The 23441-nt window shown below is 33.9% G+C and overlaps 1 long non-coding RNA gene across 1 annotated transcript; it reads right to left on the reverse strand.

Annotated features, from left to right (window-relative positions):
* Positions 1-9586: 9586 nt before the first annotated feature.
* LOC139492408 (uncharacterized) lies at positions 9587-12286 on the reverse strand. The gene is made up of 3 exons (XR_011656820.1): positions 12185-12286; positions 11269-11392; positions 9587-10753 (listed from the first exon to the last, which is right to left on the reverse strand). It is a non-coding gene; the product is annotated as an uncharacterized lncRNA (long non-coding RNA).
* Positions 12287-23441: the final 11155 nt, after the last annotated feature.

Raw genomic sequence — 23441 nt, forward strand, 5'->3', positions numbered from 1 at the left:
ACTTACGAAACTTCAATATCGAAAGTACTGATAGCAGCCACTGCATATCGAATATCGAATAAGGTATCGGCTGCTTTTTCACATACATTACTTTTCCGCCTAATGATTGTATACATGTATATATAGGGGTCATTGCATGCATGCATTTTATTTGGTTTTTCTTAATTAATGTTCACTGTAACTTAGGTGTTTTCTTTGATCTTTGAATTTAGAATAGCAGATAATAATCTTTCTAAATATGTAATGAAATGTCCAGTGTAAGACTTTTAATCTCAATATAGAAAAATATGTGTTTTATCATATTTATTCCTGTACTTGTAAAGAAAACAGAATATTTTTGTTTGATTCCTTTTTCGACTTTACAACATAAGTAGAGAAAACTCAGATACAAGGGAAGATAACACAGAGAAAGTGAATATCATAATAGAATGTAAAATTAATTTACATATTTTATTATGCAGCAAGAAACAACATTATTTCTTATCTGAAAGCATATTATAAGAGCTATCTTTTCATATTTATCTTTAGATTTTATGGTGAAGTTTTCTTTTTATCTTTCACATGAAATTGGGCTTTCCCTGTATTATCTTAACAAAATCTGACAATTTAGCATAATATGTAGCCTGAAAAAAACCCGGTGACCCATACTTTTTTAATTTGTTTTCGAAAAAAGCATTATACAAACTATTTTGAGAAATTATTCAAAACTCTATGGATTCTTATGGTCACAATTCACTTGGAAACTCAACATATACCCTCACGGCACTAACCAAAGAGGAAATCCTGAAAAATCATAGGTCTGTTCTATGTTCCTTTGGAATTTCAACAAAAGATGAAGAACTGGATCTTCCATCACTGTATTGGATACCTAAACGACATAAGAGTCCTTACAAACAACAGTATATTGCATGGTCTTCCAAGTGGTCCACGAAACCTCTTTCCAAATTATTAACATCTGTTTTATCAGCAATCAAAGCCGGGCTCCAAGGTTATTGTTAAACTGCCTTTTTTAGATGTGTATACTAAAACATTCCAAAGATATTTTAGAGTATATACAATCTAAGACTCTCTCAATTTGTTATAGTATTAAAACATCTGACTTTCCTACCCTTTACACAAGTATAACCCGTTCCAAACACAGAGACAAATTGAAAGAGTTGGTATTACTTTGTTTCATTAAAAAATGGCGAACGTAGATACAAGTATCTTGTCTTGGGGAGGGATAAATCCTACTTTGTAAAGAATCACTCTGATTCAAACCGAAAATTCTCTAAAACTGACATTATCAAGATGCTTGATTTCTTGATTGACAACATATTTGTTACGTTTGAAAGACGTGTTTTTCAACAGACTGTCGGAATTCCAAGGGGTACCAAGTGTGCCCCTTTTCTCGCCGACTTGTTTCTTTTTTATTATAAGGCTGACTTCATACAGGAACTTCTTAGAAAGAAAGACAAGAAGTTAGCAATATCCTTTAACTTTCCTTTCCGCTATATATGATGTTCTCTCACTAAATAATACAAAATTTGGTGACTATGTTAAACGAATCTTTCCCATCGAACTGGAGATAAAGGATACTACAGATACAGCTAAGTCTGCCTCATATCTTGACTTACATCTAGAAATTGACAATTAGGGTTGGTTGAAAACAAAACTTTACGACAGCTTCCCAATTATGAACTTTCCATTTTTATGTAGCAACATTCAAGCAGCGCCTGCATACGGAGTATATAACTCCCAATTGATACGATATTCCTGGGCTTGTATTTCCTATCATGATTTCCTTGATAGAGGATTGCTGCTCACAAGGAAGCTATTAAACCAAGAGTTCTAAATGGTGAAGTTCAATCATCCCTTCGTTAATTTTACGGACACCATCACGAGTTGGTTGCCTGTTATGGAATAACCGTGCCACAGATGATATCAGATATGTTCCTTATGTCGTAACTACAATATCCTTTCTCTTTTCACAAATGTGACCTACCGAATAATATTAGTTATCTTGGTGTAATCAGGGGTGTACAGAATTTTACACCGTTGTTGAAAATTCATACACCCCGAGGCGCAGCCCCTGATTACACCAAGATAACGAATTTATTTCTTATGAACAATTCCTTTACTCAATTTGAAACCAGGATGTAAAATTATAAAAAATGGTAATGGCAAATTTCCTGTGTAATATTTTTTCAATGTCCATGTTGCTGCACATTGTCAAATACATTTTAACTTTATTTTTGGAAAAATTCAGAAAATTTTGTGTTCCATTGAGTTTTCAAAAAAAAATAATATTTTATTTAATTCACCTGTGCACTTTATTGTTGGACCACGTGTTATCATGAATGAAAAGTTGTATTGAGCAATGCAACTGCTTACGGAATAACATGTGATGTGCAGTAAGCCAATCAGAATAAAGTATTATAATGAAACATACATCAAATGTAATTATTTAAAAAAAAAATTAAAATTTTTGTTTTTTTTATTATTTTTTTAGCATTTTCTTCTGTACTATTATTTGTCTGTTTGTCTTTGTATTTTTAGCCATGGTGTTGTCAGTTTATTTTCTATCTATGAGTTTGACTCTCCCTCTTTCTTAAACGGTCAATGCATACTAAAATACAGAGTAGATCGAGTAGACATAGCATTTTTGATCTAATAGAATTAACAACATGCATATGATACACTCAATTTTACATTTATCAATTGCAAGTTGTGTTAACATGTTAGAGATGAAAAACAGAAAAAACTTAGATACTAAGATTACTAAAGAATTTACCTTTAACGTGGTAACGGATTACATAATTTATTGAAAGATGATTGGGCAGGTGAATGTCTGAAATCTTGAGTTTCCATGGATCGTCTTCCTCTTCTCAACTTGATGACGAATATATCGTTTTTCATAAGTAAAGTATACCGTAGCATTCACTTTTTTTGGGACTCCATTTATGACTTAGATAGAGCATGGAGCTGCACTCGTTTGTAGTGCTTTTTGGGTGTACTATTTTCAGGAGGTAAAATTTACATTTGTATATCTAACATTGATTATTTATGTATTTCGATGTGCATGCGAAGATGATATTTTATTTCAGTTAATGATCATGGCCTTTTGCAAGAACTCATAAACCTTTTCCAGTTATAACTTAAGGATATTTACTTTTAAATAGATTAACCATTTAAAGGCTTCTTTAAATGTGCAGCTATATGTTCGTCAATTCTGACTATATTGAAAGAAAGGTTAAGTTGACAATAGATAAGTTAAAGTCAATAAATGTACAAAGAAGAGTAATTTCTAGGTAAAATACAAAATCTAAGAGAATTGCATGAACTCCTAACGGAATAAGACTTGATGGGTCGATATGGTAAACGTCTGTGGCTATGCATTTCATAGGAAAGCATTTTACAGCCAGTATTGACAAATTCAGTGCACTAAAAGAAAAATATAAACACACTTCATTTACGCTCATGAATCAACTAAGTTTGGAATTTTATTTCGTTTCGTAATGCAGTTCATGTTATCAATAGTGATCTATGTGGAATTGCTAATTAAAAATTAATTAGGATTACACGAATCTGTTGTAATATTTAGTATCAACGAATAAGTGTATGTATTTTATAAGAATTTCAGAAATACACGTAACCAGATTACGATTTTTAATTGGAACCCCGATTCAATGTCGGTAAAGCGATAACTAGCATAACTCACTATTAACTCTTTAACATGCCAGTTATTTCAACCCTTGTTTGTCAATTTTATTTCAATTTCAGCTTTTCTGATGCAGGTTTTTGGGGTCATTACTTTTCATGTTCGACAGACACTTATTCCTCAGAAATTATATCTGTAGACTGCATTTTATAGTATGTATGTATCGGTCTGAAAACAGGTAATAAATTAACGAATATACTTTTAGCAATATAAATTGTCTTCGTGATTTTTTTATGTTTGTTATATTTTTGTTCGAAAGTTCTTTCATACTAAAATGATTTTTTTAAAAAGCGTTCAACAGCCTGAAAGTCATGCATGTAGGAGCTTTAGGAGTAGTTGATCCTGATTTTTTTTATTTATTTAAAGTTAATCGATTATTACTTCAATATTGTACATGATGAAGTCAATGATTTATTGATGCCGAAAGTCAAGTCAACTGTTTTGTGAAAAAGATTACTAGTAGAACCATTGGGAGTAAAACATTAACTACTCTAGTATGCATTTTTTACCTATTATATGCTAGCACTGCATCGAGTTTAATACGGAATATATTCACTCGATACGAGTGGATAAGTACAGAATTGCACGATATTTGGTGGTGGAATCTATTTCTCTCATGATTTTGTAACCGATATGCAGACAATCATTATCCTTCGTTTAAATTGATATGCAAAAAAATATATGTTATTTCCGTGTGACGTATCTGGCAAGGTCACCCGTTTTATGATGTCACAATAGGAATTTCAGAGGAAAGCAATACCATTTGATGTCATAATCGAATTTTGACCAATGACATACTGATATCACGAATGTACCTAATGTCAAGAAGTAACACGCAAATTGAGAGACAATAATATGAAAATATCTGAGACAATATCTGAAAAATTCTAATTTCCATGTTCCATCTTTCACCAGCTATCAAATTTTTTATTCAACCATTCTTTTAAAAAATGTCATGCTTCAGTATCAACTAGAGTATATAATGCACCAACTATGCCAATTAAACACTCTTTCTTATATTTCTTCGAAAAAATATATTATAATTTAAATGTCAACCCCAACCCCCAAAAAAGCATGTTGTCCGGTGCCGGTGGTGTTTTCTGACAACTTAATCATTCAAACCATATCCAAATTAAGTAAACAGGCTTCCGATTTTCACAAAAATGATAGATTATATAGAAAACTTGTCCCTTACTGGTTTGATTTTATTATAACTAAAGCATGTGATAAAATTTTGCATTTTTAAGGGTCTTTGAAATATTGTCCCAATGGGTAATTACCACTGGGTATTTTCACTTGTGAAAATGTTTGAAAGATCTAAGATTTGGTTTCTTGTAATATAATTAGTGTTGTCAACGGTTAACCGGTTAACCGGTTAACCGGTCGAACGACCGAATACCGCATACCAAAAACGCTAACCGGTTAACCGGACTTTTTTTCAATTTTGATAGATTTGATAAAATTTGTAATAGATCAATAAATAGTTATGTTTTATTTAAAAAAAGTCGTCGAGGTAATTAATTTGACATATCAATTGTCCAGTATATTGATTGCTATTGTTTATCCTAAAAACATAAAATTAATTAGAGCTCAGGCAGGATCTTAAACAAACATAATTAGTATATATGTTTTTTTAACAGTAACCTTAAATCAGTAATGCGATTAAATACTAGTTACTTCATTATTTTGTGTTTGATCTAATATTGTGTAAACCTATATTTAAATGTGAAACCTCCGTAGTGCAAGGCTTATTCTTACTTTAAACGAAATGCTTACTCAAAAATTGTGAAATGCAAACCAATATGAATGTACTCAATGTATACGTGATAGTACGAGTAACATGCTTAAAAATCAAGCAAACAAAGTAAAGAAACATGTCGTACGGTGACCAACAGTTGTTCTGTGTCATTTTGGTCACTCGTGGAGAATTGTCTGATTGTCAATCATACCACATCTTCTTTTTAATAATTAATCATTTCAAATTGAAACACTCCACATTATATTCGAAGACAACACGAGATATGGAAAGAATAATCGGTTTCAGACATATTCAGTTCTATGAGATCAAGAAGTTTTTTTTTTCTATCTGAAGTTGGTAAGAACGCTATAGTTGATACGGTGTATTTGATTATTAAAAGTCAAACTTCGCCCAGAATCCTCACAGACAAATTATAATACCAAAGGACAAACTTCAGTTCCATAAGCTTGGATGAAAGGTTGTCAAATTGGCTCTCATACCACATCTTATCTATGTGTAGGGTAATATTGATAAGGCTTTCAATCGCCAACTTAAACTACCGGTTAACCGGTTAATCGGTCGAACGATTATCCGAGTAACCGGTTAGGAAAAGGTGTACGATTTGACAACACTAAATATAATGCAAAGAGCATAATTTCCTGCATGCATGACTCCATATGTAAAGGTGAATGGCAGCCAGTTTGAAAAATCCGAACTCCCCAAAGATATGAATTTAGAGAAGACTAATTTTGTTGTTCTCTCCTGTTACATCCTTTTTTGTACCTTCTGAAAATATTTCATTTTCAGCACTATAACAGTAAATGTGTGTTTATAGTATCTAATTTAATTGATATGTAGATGGAATTAAACTTCCACACAATTCGAATAAAAGGACAAAAAGTACTGTGTAATTCCTTTCTGTTACCATCTGTCATGTTACCTGATTAAAAGCAACAGCATAGCCATAATCAGTAACAGGAATGATATTAAAGACAATTTTACTGATAAATCACAAAGTTTATCTACTATATGCCAACTATTTCATTTAATATAATTCATGATCATCATATTAAATACATCTCAACATAAAATACAGTATGTTGAATGAAAAGACAGTTTTTTTACTTTGGATAACAGCAGAGAAAATTGTGCAATTCTGGTATGGTAGATGGTAACCGAAAGACATTTATTTTAGAATTTTTCATTACCGAGGCAGATTTTCATCTTGCAAATACAGTTTCAAAAGATAAATGACATTGTTTGCTGGTATCTTCCAATTGTGCCCAATTTGAAATGATGTATTTTTCTTAAAAACCTCGTTAGCAAACATGGAAACAAATCAACTCAGTTGTAGTTATCACTATTCGCCGATTTCAGAATTTAAAAAAAAAAGATTTAATTAGTTAAAACCATACATTACATCATTGCTATATACATATGCACTTTCTATAAACTGGCGAGTATTCTCATATCTCTAGTGTATTTCTATAATGTTGTTAGGGGTTTATAGATACAGTACCGTGCCATATCCAATCTGTGTTTTGAGTTATCTCTGCTTTGTAATGGTAAGAACACCTGTATCGTTTTAAAAGACCCAATAAATTCAAAAGTATCATTTATCAACATCTTAAGAAGCACAATCATCCTATTAAATATTTAACAGTTCAACCTTTAGAAGTAGTAAATAAGCAGCCTGGTGAATCTCATTCAAAGTTTGTACGCTCACGGAAAAAAGTTGAATTAAATTGGATAAAAAAAATTACAGACAGTCTACCCTCTCGGTCTTAATGATAATATCATAGGAATTGGCAATATATCAAGAACCGATTCTGTTAACATTTTGGATATAGTTTCTAAAACAGTTCGTAAAAATCGTTCTCATGGACGCAGAAAAAATCGCAATAAAAAACAATTTCGAACCAACCATACAAATATTTCGGATCTAGACATTATCTGTTAACCAAGCTTTGTTCTTTACCTATAAATACATTAAATAAAATTTTAGAGGATTGCAACACAATTTCATATTACAGTCCTAAGTATGAAATTGTTCAAATTATAATGGCATATTGTTATTCTAAATTGTTTCCAAAAATTGACCGCCCTGAAGATCATAAAAAACATTATTTTAAAATAAGTATGTCAATAAAGGTTTTGATTTTGTAAATATTGCCGGTATTTTTAACGACCATTCTGTTAAAGAACAAATTCCTGGATATTTTGATAATACTGAACTCCCTCTTATTTGTTATATTTACAAGAAATCTACCCGGAAATATGTGTTTAATTATAGCTAATTGTGTAAAGATATAAATATCATTGAAAATACACCTATGTCGTGTAATTGCAGAAATTCCAAATACACTTATGGCCCCATTTCCCATGTCATAACAGGAGACCTTAACATCGTTCGCGACCGAGAGTTAAAATCATTCCTCAGTAAAGGACCTAAATATCGTCCCCCGTCAATTATTAATTGGAATGAGTGTCGTAATATCATCCACGACTCACTCTATACCTACTGTTTGAAATGGGTAAAACGGGAAAAAGCTGACAACAAATCTTTGGACTCTTTTTTTTAATTCAGTAATGAAGATAGTTGATATTTGAATACAACATTTTAAAGAACATTTTACTCTTAACAACAACCATAAAAACCCTATTTCACGTATCAAACATAAACTAAAAGAACTAGCCAAGGGATTTGTTGTTGTCCCGGCTGATAAAGCTGCTTTTAATATCATTATTATTTGACGTAAATTTTATATAGAGGTTCTGCAAAAGGAAATCACGAATTCATAAACATTCAAACTGACTTCATTTTCAGAAAACGACATCTGTAACAAACACAAACTTTCAGCTACTTCTTTACAAGCAGAACCAAATACAATGAAAGTCCCAACTATGTACTGGCTTCCGAAGCTACACAAAAAACCTTACGAATATAGATTTATTTCATCTTATACAAGCCATTGTTCCACTACTAAATTTTCTGTTTTACTTACTAGTTCACTTGGTACAATAAAAAACCTGATAATAAATTGTTCAAATAAGGCCTTTGAAAATAGTGGAATTAATTACTTTTGGAGTATCAAAAACTCGTTGGAAGTACTTGATAAATTGCATGCATATATTGGTCATTTTGAATCTGTTCAAAGTTTTGATTTTTCTACCCTTTATACCACTTTGCCTCATATTCATATTAAATTCACATCCCTTATTAACTGGGCATTTAAAAAGTCAGAATGCGAGAAAATATGTTCAAACTCTTTTAGGTCATTTTTTAGTAGCAATAAACAAAAGAACTATGTAAATTGGACAGGCTTTGATACTATGTATGCGCTTGAATTTTTACTTGATAACATTTTTGTTCGCTTTTGAGATTTCGTATATCGTCATGTTATTGGAATTCCAATGGGGAATAACTGTGCACCACTTATTGCGGACCTGTTTTTGTATTGTTATGAGTTACAATTTATGACTAAAATTAGCAAAGACCCGTCGAAACAACATTTGATACAAATATTTAACAATACTTTTAGATATTTGGATGATATATTGGCTCTCAATAATGACGACTTCAATATGTATACTAAAGAAATTTATCCTGTTGAACTTATTTTAAATAGAGCTAATACTAACAATGACCACTGCCCTTTCCTCGATCTTGATATCTATATCATTTACGGGAAGCTAAATACAAAAATTTATGATAAAAGACATGATTTTTCATTTCCTATCGTTAATTATCCATTGTCACCATCTTATGGTGTTTATATATCTCAACTTGTACGATTCGCTCGTGTATGTAACAACGTATTAGATTTTAGCAAGAGAAATGTATGTATTACTAAAAAATTATTACACCAGGGTTTTCGATATCACAAACTGGTCAACACATTTACTAAATTTTATCACCGGTATAAGGAAATAATTCGTAAATATAACTCAACATGCAGACATCTTATATGTTCAGGTATTTCACATCCAATTTTTTATGGTAATATTATTTACAAAGCACTAAAATGTCAGTATTCACCTAAAAGCTTACAAAACCTTTAAACAGACTTATTAAGAAGGGATATAGTTACGATACTGTTGTCAGGTCATTAAAGATTGCATATTTTGGCTTTTAATATTGATTTACACATATCCTCAGTGATTGATATAATCTTGCATCCAGTTCATGTTAAGTTATGGGCATAGAAAACTCTAGAGGAAAGAACCGAATACAAGATAATATCTAAACGTTTCAAAAACCAAAATGTGGACTTCTATGCACAATGCAATGCAGAAGAGCTCACCGGATATAGTGCGCAGTTGTTTCTCAGTTATATAACTACTCTGGAGCTCATAAAATGAAGCATTATAATCAACATTATTGTCATCCAAGATATATAATCTTATTTTTACCATTGTAATGAAAAAGCAAACACAAACATACCAATACACTTGCCCTAATTGACCTTTCCCTTGAAAATCGATAAAGCGAAGGTTTGTTTTGTCAACATTATCCCATTGTAATGCTTATGTTTTTCTAATGTTGTCTCGTGCTCATCAACCCAAAATGCATACATGTAATACCAATATTAAAATATAAATATAAAAACATATCCACATTTTGGTACTTATGGGTGGGAGAGGGGGGAACTTATCAAGAACCTCATCAACCCAAACAGGCAATATGTATTGCCTGACCAAACATAGCCCTTAAACCAACCACCACTTGGATATTGAAAGAATGAGGATGTATCACATGTACTTCCGCCAAAGATATCAACCAATGAGGTTATACACATATCCTCAGTGATTGATATAATCTTGCATCCAGTTCATGTTAAGTTATGGGCATAGAAAACTCTATAGTCCATATAGCATATTTGCAGGCCAATCTCAAATTACACCACTAGCAAGGCTTTCCCTTAAGGGATAGTATTCCCAATACTCAAAACAAAAATATCTTCAACACTTTCATTAAATATTATTCCTTAATTACTTTAAAACACTACTAAACATTTAAAGATACATATACACAGTTCTTTATAAATAGTTCATAATTCAATAAATTCTCATGAATTTGACCACAAACAGACTTAAAAATTGAGTTAAGGCAATGAACTCCTATCAAAATGAACATTGTCATTATTTTGATAACGTCTTTAGCACGTAGAAAGCTTGTAAGCAAAGGGACTTCACCTCCAAGTGTAAACTATGCTGGCTTGTCTTTCTTTACTGTTGTTGAATCAAACACACTCTTATACTTCCTAATCAGGAACATTGACAATTGTATTTCCACTTGATTCTTCACACGTCTGCTGAAAATATATTAACCAATAACAAATTGTTTATTTGTACTTAAGAAGACAGCATTAGTCACACTTTGAAAAGGACAAATCCCTTTGCCTACAATTCACGTGGAAAACCACTAGGGAATCAGTGTCCCTCAAACTGTAGACAAAGAAATCTAATTTAAAAAATTTAACCATCATACATAAAAATTTAAGTATACATTTGTACTAGTATACAAAATCATTCAACATTATATTTATTAAATAAAACAAAACAAAAATATTGCAACCATTATTTAATCTCCCAAGACGAACAGATTTTTGTGACATATTTGAACACGTCAATGAAATTCTATACACATCCAATAGTAAGCATCATGATTTTTTTTTTTTTTTTTTTTTTTAGTACCGTGCCATATTGGCATATTCTGTCTTTTTCAACACAGACATACTTAATTTAGTGTTTTATCCATATTTTTCCCATTCATTATTTTCCTATTTTCAGAAATCAAAACATTACTTAAATTGCAATTTGTTCTCACCATATTCTGATCAGAAAAAATCCTTTCCTTTTAGGTTGTTCGAACTCATTGACATGAATCATTGTGCAATGTCATATTGCTTCTCCTTCATTCATCAGCCTGTCAAAGCTGTAGGTAACACCATCTGAAAACAAAAATATTCTATTCAATTCTATGTACAATCAAACAGACCGCTGAACGCGGACCTCGACGAAGACACCTTATAATTCAATACACATCACTCCGGTAAACACCATTAATATCAAGTGACATGTCACACTAAATTATTCCACTTTCTTGATAATTCTATTCTTTTCTAACAAATTCTTTAATAAGCATTTTCTATCAGTATGTACGATATAATAATCAATGAAAAATCCACAACACTCAAAAGTAACAAAAGAAACTATTTACCCTATAAACAATTTATTATTCTCCTTTCAACTATACAGGTTTCCAAAATGGCCAGAGCCCCCACTTCCGCATATATTTTATATAGCGATATCACTTTGCCCTACGTTTAACCGGCGCACGGCATAATAAATATCTGACCACATGGGTTGATAATAACTACCCCAGGGTCTAAATCCCAAAGCATTTTGCCACCAAGGTCAAACATTACCATCTAGTTCTATCAAAAAGCCGTCAAGGCGAATATAAATGACCACCAAGGTCTTGGCGCCCCCAAGGCTAGTATTTTCAATTCAATGTTGGCACCAAGGCAAATGTAAAATATCACAAAAATGACCACCTAGGTCTATTGCCACCAAGGCATATATAAATGACCACCTAGGTCTATTGCCACCAAGGCATAAATAAATGACCACCTAGGTCTATTGCCACCAAGGCATATATAAATGACCACCAAGGTCTTAAAGCCACCAAGGCTATATTGCCACCAAGGCAAATGTAAGTAAAAGTTAAAGAATATAGTTACTTTGCCGACAACACGTGGAGCACGACCTTCCCACAGCTTGGATATTGAAAGAATGAGGATGTATCACATGTACTTCCGCCAAAGATATCAACCAATGAGGTTACACTTATAGGGTCTTTGCATCGGAACTAAACACATTTATTTAAAAAAAAAAAACAGTTATTGGCATGACACGGGTTATTTTCTTCTCATATATTTTATGATAGTATGATACTTAACCCCTAACGGGAGGGATTGTGCCTGATATTCGTATGATGAAGACATAATCTTTCAATCAGTTTAATTGAGGTCGGGAGCTGGCATGTCAGTTAACTGCTAATAGTCTGTTGTTATTTATGTATTATTGTCATTTTATTTATTTTCTTTTGTTACATCTTTTGACATCGGACTCGGACTTCTCTTGAACTGAATTTTAATGTGCGTATTGTTATGCGTTTACTTTTCTACATTGGCTAGAGGTATAGGGGGAGAGTTGAGATCTCATAAACATGTTTAACCCCTCCGCAATTTTGCGCCTGTCCCAATTCAGGAGCCTCTGGCCTTTGTTAGTCTTGTATGATTTATAATTTTAGTTTCTTGTGTATAATTCGGAGTTTAGTATGACGTCCATTATCACTGTACTAGTATACATATTTTTAGGGCCAGCTGATGGACACCTACGGGTGCGGGAATTCTCGCTACATTGAAGACCCATTGGTGGCCTTCGGCTGTTGTCTGCTCTATGGTCGGGTTGTTGTCGCTTTGACACATTCCCCATTTCCTTTTTCAATTTTAATCAAATTTTTTTTATATTTTGTTTTTATGATATACTGTTTGTGACTGTGTGAACGAGGTTTGGGGTGTGTTCTGTGGGTTATGACGAATGCATGTAGTGATGATGTTCTTGTTTGTATGTTTGATGATGTTCTGCTGCTTTTGAGACTGTAATGAAAACAAGCTTTTAAGAATACAACTTTGTGCTGATCCAAATGAAACAGCAATACATGAATACATAATATTCGACATATAAACATACATAACATCTAACATAAGCATCTTGTCTTTAGTTAACCAATAATCTCTTACCCCAATGTCAAATAATATAAACACCCCAAAACATGTTCACTTAAATCAAGAAAGGGGGGGACTAGCTCACGTAATCTATTATTAGAATAATAATGTCTGGATGGTATGGAGTGCTTAGATAAAACATATGAGCAATGTCTCTTTTCAAAACAATTAACCAGACTTTAAAACACACAATAAATTTAAAAAAAAAATCAATAGGGCAACATATTTAATGACATTGTCTTGTAAATAATTGAAATAAAAGGAACTTGCTATATACTTGTTCTTTTAACTACAACCACATAGGGTTATTTAATATCCCAAAGTTAATCATACCTGAACACTCCCCTTTTCCCTTAATTTTCACTTTTCACTAAATTTACACATAATAAATATATAATCATTTGATGTATGCCAAATGCCATAACATATGGACTTGAAATAATAATAGGGATCTCTTTGTTATACCTGGAAATGCCTGATATGTGCACAATAGGCTATTTGCCAATTCCCGTTTTTGACCAAGTAATTAGAGATCCTTTTTAAGTTAGTTTAAACATATTTAATTATAGTGGATTGGGAAAAAAGTTTTGCAACTTATATTAATCCCTTTCCACTTTGCGGGTGCGAGTGCTGCCTTGTAGCGGCATTAGCCTGCTCTTTTTCGAAATCTACAAGGGTGTCTTTAACGTGCAAGAGATATGGCTCTCTCTTAACGCGGGTCAGCCATTATCGTCCCTTTCCGACGGACTATCATTATTTCCTCAAGACCATACACGCAAATGGTGTCAAGGGAGCGCCGAAAATTCAGTCCCTGAAATTTTCATCCCAGACGGGAATCGAACCAGGAACCTTTGTGTTAGTAGTCCAATGCACTAACCACTACACCACGGCGGCTCTTAAGTTGTCTCCCTTATGAGGGACATTAATTATTATTTACAATGGAGAGGTAGTAGAAACGCCAAATTTACCTGTGCGTAATGTGGGTAATCTTTAAGGTTTTCAAATCTTATAATTACATTAATTTGTTGTTAAGCTAAGTACTTTTGACATCCGTAATTACTTTTTATGAAAAATAAGTTAAACCGCCGATACATCACTTTGAATTCATCATGCCTTGCATTGCAAATGTGTCCGGTATGGAGCCAGTCTACGATTGACAAAGGGAAGTAATTTGTTTAAAAAATGTGTAATAACAGAATCAAATCGGAAATTGGCAAATGAACTATTCAACATCTTTTTTTTTTGTTGCGAACAATAACGCGGTTTTAAATAATGGGAGATCATTCAATATGATACAACCAAAGACCAGAAAGGTGAACATACACTGTAACATGTCATGATTCAATTAACTAAGTATGATAATAAACTTAATAGAGACACAGAAAATAGAGTCTCAATATGTTTCACGTGCGTAGTCTGATTTAGTGTTTCTGTTGTGTCGTAGTTTCTCTTAAATTTGATACGTTTCCCTCAGTTATAGTCTGTAACCCGGATTTGTTTTTTCTATCGATTTATGAATTTCGAACAGCGGTATACTACTGTTGCCTTTATTTACAATGTTCAATAGCCCAAATTACTTGATTATGGTCTTCTACAAATTCAGAATTAAGTGTTTGCTGCATTTTATTACCCTCATATTTCCAGTGGTATTCATTATCTTCTTTGAGTTTTTTAACTGCAAAGACAGCTTAAGTGGACCCCTTTAAATCAATGAACTCCTGACGGAGTTTAGATTAAATGTCACCTTGTTTTTAACAGCTCTGAAAATGTCTTGTAATGAAACATCAAGAGATTCTTTAAGTGGTATTGGATTCTCTGGATCCATGGCCAAATTCAAGATGAAATCTACCAAGAAAATTCGACTTTTCAGATTGACGGTGTCGTGCTGAATAGTTACGTGGGCAATAATATGACGCGAAATCAATTGTGAAGCGGGAAAACCCAACGCTCTCTATGCTACATTGATGAAAACACCCAGGAGAAATTAATTTCACTCTAAAGCAATGCCCGTTTAAACGAACTAAATTACAATTATACACAAGTAAATGAAAATAATTTTGTTGTTAAGTATACTTCTTCTTCTGTCTATACAATCTGCCGTTTAGGAATACTAAGAAATTTCTTGTAGGGCAATAAAACTAATCTAAAATTTGGTACATGTGTAACGATATGGGCCTCGTCTTTATATCTTTACATCTTACGTTAACGACAGTTATAATAAAAGAGAGAGAGTAAAACAAAAGGCGTTTCCGGACATCACTTGTACAATTCCGTAGAACATATAAATGACACATATATAAAACATATATATCTAAATATATAACACATGTGGGTTGAATATCAACAACAAAGTAACAATGTGTAGTAATCCAAAACAATCAAAGCTTGTATATAGAACAGATACATGTTAACATTAAATAACAAAAAAAGCATTACAAATAGTATCCACAGGTCAAATTAACAAGAAAGTATGATTTGAAGGTACTCGCAGTTACTGACAGCTAGTTTAAAGCCAAAACAAACAAAAATTAAAAATCATGCATAAAAAACTTAAATCAACTAAAACACATCCCAAGGTTTTTAAAGTTATAGACAATCAAAGAAGACATGACTTGTCGATGCCAATGTCTTTATGCCTTTTTTGTGTTTCTTATTTACATATATATATATATGACGGGACTCTGTACTTGTACATCCCTTCTTTGTGTTATCTACTCAGACACTGATGACGTTTTACAAAGTATGAGTAGGAGCTGCAAGCTCTTGAATATCGAATAAGTTGGGAAATATATATCCCATATGCAGGTGAAGTTGGTATATTGCTACTAAGGTGGGGGAAATTTATAATTTCAAAATTAAAATCGTCTCGTTTGTCATAAATTCTGGTACTGAGATGACTGTGTAAGTCAAATTCGAGATATAAGTCTAAAAATGAGGCGGAGGAAGCCGTGTCTGTTGTTTTTTTAATCTCTAGTTCTGGGGGATATATTAATGGAATCGATTCAGAAAAGTTCGGATTGTTTATGGAAAGAACATCATCAATATATCTGAAAGTAAAATTAAATAATCTGGCTTCTATGATCCTCTTGTTTTTGACAAGACTAGTGTCTGGAGGAACTCCGATTCATATGAAAATAAGAAGAGGTCGTCAAGAAGAGGCGCAAAGTTTGTTCCCATAGGAATGCCGACAATTTGTTGGAAAAGTGTACCTCCAAACTCAACAAATATGTTGTCGATAAGAAACTCCAGCATACTGACCACTTGTTCTTCTGTGTAGCATGTTTTACCTTTTTGATACACACACGACAATTTAGCAATATATATATTTATGTTGTCTGCAGTTTTTATAAATATCCAAGGGATTTCCAATTTTCATTTTTTTCTAATGCAGTTCCCCTCTGCTTTGCTTTACAAGGATGGCTTGTAACATTCAGGATTTAGACATACGCTTTCTAATAGAATAGAACAGACTAGAATAATTTGTATTGCTAATCACAGCGCTCACATATGAGATGAATAATTACATTAAATGTATATACAATGATAACAATGATGACAATGCAGATGAAATAAAAATAAAATATCAGATAAAATAATAAATCAAACTATTAAGACAAGTAATAAAAATCGGTTTGTACATTTAATAATAAATTATGTACAGTACCCCAGTTCTATAATACTGACAGGACTAAACTCACCTGCCATTTCTAACTATATGTATATATATATATACAACTCGTCTAAACATCAACCCAACAATGTTAGATTCGCAAATTTTTGGTTCTTCCCTCGCCGAGATTCGAACCCATGCTACTGTGATATCGTGACACCAAATCGCCTGCACTGCAGCCGTCCCGCTAGACCACACGACCATGGTATATTTTCTAAAAGGTGCAACGTACAACGAATGTATTATAAGTGAATAGGTAACGAATAGGTAACAGGGTATTAACCGAGCGCTGGAACGGGTACATATGCGCTAATAGGGTCATTTCATCTCTAAGAACACATTGTTACCACCAGAGACATGAACACAATTGAAAATCCTTTTGTAAAAGGTGCAACGTACAACAAATGTATTATAAGTGAATAGGTAACGAATAGGTAACGAATAGGTAACAGGGTAATAACCGAGCGCTGGAACGGGTACATGCACGCTAATAGGGTCATTTCATCTCTAATTACACAGTGTTACCACCAGAGACATGAACACAAGTGGAAATCCTTTTCTAAAAGGTGCAACGTACAACAAATGTATTATAAGTGAACAGGTAACGAATAGGTAACAGGGTATTAACCGAGCGCTGGAACGGGTACATGCGCGCTAATAGGGTCATTTCATCTCTAAGAACACATTGTTACCACCAGAGACATGAACACAAGTGAAAAATCCTTTTCTAAAAGGTGCAACGTACAACAAACGTATTTAAAGCGAATAAGTAACGAATAGGTAACGAATAGGTAACGAATAGGTAACGAATAGGTAACAGGGTATTAATCGAGCGCTGGAACGGGTACATGCGCTCTAATAGGGTCATTTCGTCTCTAAGAACACATTGTTAACACCAGAGACATGTGAACACAATTAAAAAACGATTTATTTCAAGGTGCAACATATACTTACCCCGTGCATTAAAAGCGAATAAGGAACGAATAAGTAACAGGGTATTATCCGAGCGCTGGAACGGATACATGCACGCTAATAGGGTCATTTCATCTCTAATTACACAGTGTTACCACCAGAGACATGAACACAAGTGGAAATCCTTTTCTTAAAGGTGCAACGTACAACAAATGTATTATAAGTGAATAGGTAACGAATAGGTAACGAATAGGTAACAGGGTAATAACCGAGCGCTGGAACGGGTACATGCACGCTAATAGGGTCATTTCATCTCTAATTACACAGTGTTACCACCAGAGACATGAACACAAGTGGAAATCCTTTTCTAAAAGGTGCAACGTACAACAAATGTATTATAAGTGAACAGGTAACGAATAGGTAACAGGGTATTAACCGAGCGCTGGAACGGGTACATGCGCGCTAATAGGGTCATTTCATCTCTAAGAACACATTGTTACCACCAGAGACATGAACACAAGTGAAAAATCCTTTTCTAAAAGGTGCAACGTACAACAAACGTATTTAAAGCGAATAAGTAACGAATAGGTAACGAATAGGTAACAGGGTATTAATCGAGCGCTGGAACGGGTACATGCGCTCTAATAGGGTCATTTCGTCTCTAAGAACACATTGTTAACACCAGAGACATGAACACAATTAAAAAACGATTTATTTCAAGGTGCAACATATACTTACCCCGTGCATTAAAAGCGAATAAGGAACGAATAAGTAACAGGGTATTATCCGAGCGCTGGAGCGGATACATGCACGCTAATAGGGTCATTTCATCTCTAATTACACAGTGTTACCACCAGAGACATGAACACAAGTGGAAATCCTTTTCTTAAAGGTGCAACGTACAACAAATGTATTATAAGTAAATAGGTAACGAATAGGTAACGAATAGGTAACAGGGTATTAACCGAGCGCTGGAACGGGTACCTATGCGCTAATAGGGTCATTTCATCTCTAAGAACACATTGTTACCACCAGAGACATGAACACAATTGAAAATCCTTTTCTAAAAGGTGCAACGTACAACAAATGTATTATAGGTGAATAGGTAACGAATAGGTAACGAATAGGTAACAGGGTATTAACCGAGCGCTGAGACGGGTACATGCGCGCTAATAGGGTCATTTCATCTCTAAGAACACATTGTTACCACCAGAGACATGAACACAAGTGAAAATCCTTTTCTAAGAGGTGCAACGTACAACAAACGTATTATAAGTGAATAGGTAACGGTTTTAACCGAGCGCTGGAACGGGTACATGCACGCTAATAGGGTCATTTCATCTCTAATTACATGTACACATTGTTACCACCAGAGACATGAACACAAGTGAAAATCCTTTTCTAAAAGGTGCAACGTACAACAAACGTATTTAAAGCGAATAAGTAACGAATAGGTAACGAATAGGCAACGAATAGGTAACGAATAGGTAACAGGGTATTAACCGAGCGCTGGAACGAGTACATATGCGCTAATAGTGTCATTTCATCTCTAAGAACACATTGTTACCACCAGAGACATGAACACAATTGAAAATCCTTTTCTAAAAGGTGCAACGTACAACAAATGTATTATAGGTGAATAGGTAACGAATAGGTAACGAATAGGTAACAGGGTATTAACCGAGCGCTGAGACGGGTACATGCGCGCTAATAGGGTCATTTCATCTCTAAGAACACATTGTTACCACCAGAGACACGAACACAATTAAAAAACGATTTATTTCAAGGTGCAACGTATACCCTGCGAATTAAAAGCGAATAAGGAACGAATAAGTAACAGGTATTATCCGAGCGCTGGAACGGGTAATATGCGCTAATAGGGGTATTTCATCTATAAGAACACATTATTACCACAAGAGATACGAACACAATTGAAAATCCGTTTCTTAAAGGTGCAACGTACAACAAACGTATTAAAAGCGAATAAGTAACGAATAGGTAACGAATAGGTAGTAACAGGGTATTAACCGAGCGCTGGAACGGGTACATGCACGCTAAAAGGGTAATTTCATCCCTTATTACACATTGTTACCACCAGAGACATGAACACAAGTGAAAATCCTTTTCTAAAAGGTGCAACGTACAACAAACGTATTATAAGTGAATAGGTAACGTATAGGTAACGAATAGGTAACAGGGTATTAACCGAGCGCTGGAACGGGTACATGCACGCTCTAATAGGGTCATTTCTTCTCTAAGAACACATTGTTACCACCAGAGACATGAACACAATTAAAAAACGATTTATTTCAAGGTGCAACGTATACTTATCCCGCGCATTAAAAGCGAATAAGGAACGAATAAGTAACAGGGTATTATCCGAGCGCTGGAACATGACATATGCGCTTATAGAGTTATATCACCTCTAAGAACCCAAATCTACCACCAGAGACAACAAAACAATTGAAAATCGTGTTTTAAAAGGTGCAACATATGATACACGTATTATAAGCGAATTATAAGCGAGTGATGGAACGAATTAAACAAGGTAATAGCATGCTCCGAAAGGATGTACACCCTGCTAACATGTTTAACCCCACCACATTATGTTAGTATGTGCCTGTCCCTAGACAAGAGCCTGAAATTAAGTAGTTATCGTTTGTTTTTGTGTTACATATTTGTTTTCCGTTTATTTTTTTGTATATGAAATACGGCCGTTAGTTTTGTTGTTTGAATTGTTTGAAATTGTCATATCTGGGCCTTTTATAGGTGACTACACGGTTTGTGCTATGCTCATTGTTGAAGGCCGTACATTGACCTATAGTTGATAGTTTTTGTGTCATTTTGGTCTATTGTGAATTGTTGTCTCATTGGCAATCATACCACATCTTTTTTTTATGCAAGCGCTAACACGGTGATTTCATCCCTTCGAACCAAGATCCATCTTCAAACATACGGACATAAAGCAGTTAAAAGGTAGAACGTATAAAAATCAAATAAGGAACAAATGAGTATGGAACATAAAGTAAAAGGATCGGTTGAGCACAAACACATATAAATAGGTCATAAAAAGATCATTTTACCTCAACAAATTTAGAACTATTACCAGATATAAGAGTATAAACAACAAGAAGTAATTGTAACAGGATGCTGTTACGAAGTCTCCCAAACAAAGCTCCCATAACTGGCAATTCATATGGTCCCATGTTCATTTGATTTTATTTTTTGTCCCATACAAGAATATATATGGCTTACTGGTGGGGATCTCCACCATTTACAAGTATTCAAACAGGAGGGGGTGGTGGTGACCCCCAGGGACTTTACCTACATTTCATTTTATTTGTTTTACTGTCCCCTACAAGAATATATATGGTTTAGGGGTGGTGATGTTGACCGTTTACAAGTTTTCAAACAAGAGGGGGTGGGATGACCCCCTCAGGACTTCCCTTTTATCTAATTTTATTTGTTTTATTGTCCCCTACAAGAACATATATGGTTTAGGGGTGGGGATCAGGACCATTTACAAGATAATAGTACATTCTCAAATTGAACGGGGTGGGGTGACCCCAAGGAACTTCCATTTAATTTCATTTGATTAGTTTTATTGTCCCTTACAAGAATATATATAGTTTAGGGGTGGGGATGTTGACCGTTTATAAGTTTTCAAACAAGAGGGGGTGGGGTGACCCCCTAGGGACTTTCCTTTTATTTCATTTCATTTGTTTTATTGTCCCCTACAAGAATATATATGGTTTAGGGGTGGGGATCTGGACCGTTTACAAGATAATAGCACATTCTAAAATTGGACGGGGTGGGGATGACCCCCGGGGACTTCCATTTAATTTCATTTGATTTGTTTTATCGTCCTATTCAAGAATATATATGGTTAAGGGCTGGGGATCTGGACCGTTTACAAGATAATAGTACATTCCCAAATTGAACGGGGTGGGGGTGACCCCCAGGAACTTTTATTTAATTTCATTTGATTAGTTTTATTGTCCCATACAAACATATATATGGTTTAGGGGTGGGGATCTGTACCGTTTACAAGTTAAAAGCATATTCTCGAATTGAAGGGGGTAGGGATGACCCCCCCCCCAGGGACTCCCCTATATTTCATGTGATTTGTTTTATTGTCCTTTAATCATTTCTGAAGACTGCATGTATCTATCACTGACAGTTTTCAAGTTATATTCATTTGAAAATTTTAGAAAATAAAACCCCATAGGGTTCTATAGTAAAGACCCCAATGCACAAACATGACAAATGAACGATTGATGGCTCACCTAGACAAATTAGTCTAACATTTTATGACACCCTAAGTAAATCTGACAAGTAGTTTTGGAGAAATGCTGCGAACAAGTTCATTTTAAAGTGGCGGAAGAAGACGAGGAAGAAGAGGAAGAAGAGGAAGAAGAGGAAGAAGAAGAATAATAAAAATAATAAGAACTGAGCAAAAACAATAAGTCTCCAAACTTTGTTTGGGAGACTTAATTAAAAAGGGGGAAGGATATTAAAAATCGAATAAGTAACGAATAGGTAACGATAGGGAATAGGGAATAAGTAACGAATAGGTAACGAATAGGGAATAGGGAATAGGTAACGAATAGGTAACGAATAGGGAATAGGGAATAGGTAACGAATAGGTAACGAATAGGGAATAGGTAACGAATAGGTAACGAATAGGGAATAGGGAATAGGTAACGAATAGGTAACGAATAGGGAATAGGGAATAGGTAACGAATAGGGAATAGGGAATAGGTAACGAATAGGGAATAGGTAACCAACTTGACGTTCATGAAAAAATATCAAACAAAAAACAGACCGGAGGTTGCAGTGTACTTATCATCCTTCGACATTCCTAACGACAAAACGACACTTAATTGCATACATGTGAGAAATTGCAGTTACCTAGATAAATAAACAGCTAGTTCAGCACGTCAGATATCTAAATCATGCAGGATAATATATCTAACTGTATATACGGCAATCCTCTAACGTAGATTAACATATTCGTTGTTTCAAGGATGGCCTTCAACTGACCTTGATTGAGATAGTATATGCCATTAGAGGCTTAGGTCTATGATTAACTGTGTACAATTTCTATGCATTAAGAGTCCGTGGAATAATATATGACTATAAAGAAACAAAGATGTCAACTCCCTCAGTCAAAGTTGACCAATAATTAAATAAAGTTCAGTCTTCTATCTGTAACTCGTAATGTTCTACTTATTTGTATTTATTATTAATACCTATATTTCACATTATCCCGTTCGGGGGTTCCTGGTGTATTTTTATTTAAAACTAGAGGCTCTAAAGAGCCTGTGTCGCTCACCTTGGTCTATGTGAATATTAAAGTAAGCAGATGGATTCATGACAATATTGTGTTTTGGTGATGGTGATGTGTTTGTACATCTTACTTTACTGAACATTCTTGCTACTTAAAATTATCTCTATCTATAATGAACTTTGCCCATTAGTTTCAGTGGAAAATGTTAGTAAAAATTTACAAATTTTATGAAAATTGTTAAAAATTGACTATAAAGAACAATAACTCCTAAGGGGTCAATTGACCATTTCGGTCATGTTGACTTATTTGTAAATCTTACTTTGCTGAACATTATT

This window comes from Mytilus edulis, chromosome 10, assembly GCF_963676685.1.
Source record: "Mytilus edulis chromosome 10, xbMytEdul2.2, whole genome shotgun sequence".
NCBI lineage: Eukaryota > Metazoa > Mollusca > Bivalvia > Mytilida > Mytilidae > Mytilus > Mytilus edulis.